Raw genomic sequence first — 2777 nt, 5'->3', positions numbered from 1 at the left:
GATAAAAGCATTACTGAGTTATTTGGTTTCTTGAAGGAGTTATTGCCTGAAGTCAGTGAAATTCTAATTTCATTTTATGAGGAAAAGAAGACATTATGCTCATTAGGCATGCAGTACGAAAAAATTCATGCATGTCCTAATGATTGCATATTGTATCGAAATAGTTTTGCAGACGCAAAATCGTGTCCTACTTGTGGTGAGTCACGATGGCAAATGAAAAGAAATGGTGACGATGTCAAGGAAGGAGTACCTGCCAAAGTTTTGTGGTACCTTCCGCCAATTCCTCGTTTCATCCGATTGTTTAGAAATGCCGAACATGCTAAAAGTTTGTCGTGGCATGCTAATGAAAGAATAAAGGATGGTAAATTAAGACATCCAGCTGACACCCTTGCTTGGAAGAGAGTTGATTTGAAGTGGCCTTCTTTTGGAAATGAATCTCGTAATATTCGTCTAGGTCTTTCGACTGATGGGTTTAATCCACACGCATCCCTTAGCAGTAAGTATAGAATATTTTGGCACCATATGCATATCATGTTTATTGTTGTGATCCGGTGAATTTAGAGCTAAATAACCGTGAGGAGATTGTATCAGTGATCGTCAGCGCTTTCAATCTTTTTTTCTCTATGAATCTTCCTGATGTCGAGATCCCTGATACTCTACGCATTAAGCAACCTTAGGTAAGTAACTTTAGCAAAATTTTTTGAACATTTATAATAATTAAGTAGAATAATATGTATGCATTTTTTTAAAAGTTTCAATTTAATAATAAATTACTCATATTTTTAAATAATTAGTGTCCACACCAACCGGACAATGTGGCATGTGGATACTACTTAATGAGGATGTTGAAGGATTTGATTGAGCATGCGAGTCATCGGCATTACTTGAGAATGGTATTATTAATTAAAATTTACAAATTATTTTTGAAACTATAAATGTAATCAAATAATTAATTAATATATTTTACTTTATATTTCTTGCAGCTAACAAGCACATCATATACAGAGGCACAAATTGATGAGTTGCGACAAGAATGGGCGACATATATGTTGCCGATAATCCAAAGTTACCGACCTCGTTGATAGGTTTTTTTTTTTAATTTTTTAACTCTTTCTTCATACACAATGCAATATTTGTTCATTTTGAATATTTCTAACAAATATTGTATTTCTTGTATATATCTAACAAATATATTTTTTTCTTCCAATTTAATTGATTATTAAATTAATTTAAATTTAGATTAAAATAATTTAAATTTAAATTAATATTATTTCAATTTAATTAATTATTAAATTAATTTAATAATATTAATTATTAAATTAATTAATAATTAATATTAATTTAATAATTAATTAATTATTAAAATAATTTAATAATATTAAATTAATTAATATTAATTATTCAATTTAAATTAATAATATTAATTATAAATTTATTTAATTTATTTTTTTTAAATGTGGGAGACTTTCAATGTCTCCCATTAGGAGAGGTGGGAGACTTTCAATGTCTCCCAATGGGAGAGGTGGGAGACTTCCTTTGACTTTCCACCTCTCCCATTGGGAGACGTGGGAAATCACCCACCTCTCCCAATGGGAGACGTGGGATGTCTCCTAGGGACTTCCCACGTCTCCCATTGGGAGAGGTGAGTGACTTCCCACGTCTCCCAATGGGAGAGGTGGAAAGTCAACGTTTGACTTTCCACCTCTCCCAGTGGGAGACGTGGGAAGTGGGAGACGTGGGATATATACCTACAATGACCCTAGCAACAACGTCTCACTAAGTGGGAGACATTGTAGACTTCCAATGTCTCCCAATTAAAGTCATAAAACATCTATTTTGTTGTAGTGTGGGTGCCGCGGCATGGGTTCTTGGGGCCGCGACGCTTAGTGTCTTTTCGGACTTTAAGGAGGTTTTGGGCTCCTGGATCCAAAAGTTAAGGCTCGGGATGGTTTTTATCACATGGATTGATAGAATTCAAGGTCCCGGAGATTAGAATTATGATTCAAAGATATTTAATGGATTAGAACTTGATGGATGAAAATTGTTGACGCGTTATGGTTAGGGTTTCAGCGAGGCTCGGACTAGGGGATTGTGCTCAGGGCATCGGTGCTTGGAAAGCTCGGGACACAGGTAAGATAACCTGCACCAGTTTATGTGGATAGGATGGGACTAAGCATTCCCTATATTTGTATGCATTTTAATATGATTGTGATAAACTATGTGAATATGTTGAGACTAATATCATTGGTTGTATTATGCCATGGGGACATGTGATAAACGAACAAAGAGTGCTAGAATTAATACTTGCGCACAGGGTGCGGCTCAACCACTGGTAGCTGAGGATAGCTTAATGATCACTGAGCTCGGTTTAAGCGAGCCGGAGTCAGTGGGGTGAACACTGGGCTTGGCCTAAGCGAGCCAAAGACAGTGGATTAAATAAAGGGTATGACCTACGGGCGTCGACCTTAGTTGTCACTTGACATGTATACTATTATTAAATTGATCTATATGATCTGTTGAATATCTGGAAACTAGTTCATTGGTTATTGACTGATATTCTAGATTGAACGAATGCTATGGATTGCTGGGTATTGACTGATGTCTTTTAAATCATTTGATTATGCTTTGTGGACTACTTGGTTATTGATATTGAATGTGCTATGATATTATGTTTTCTTGCTTGGCCTCGACTCACGGGTGCTACGTGGTGCAGGTAAAGGCAATGGTAAGATGATTCGACCATGGGTTGGAGAGCTCTGGGGGCGAGGTGTACATTG

This window comes from Humulus lupulus, chromosome 4 (genome assembly GCF_963169125.1).
Source record: "Humulus lupulus chromosome 4, drHumLupu1.1, whole genome shotgun sequence".
Taxonomy (NCBI): Eukaryota; Viridiplantae; Streptophyta; class Magnoliopsida; order Rosales; family Cannabaceae; genus Humulus; species Humulus lupulus.
This window is presented reverse-complemented; position numbering follows the sequence as displayed.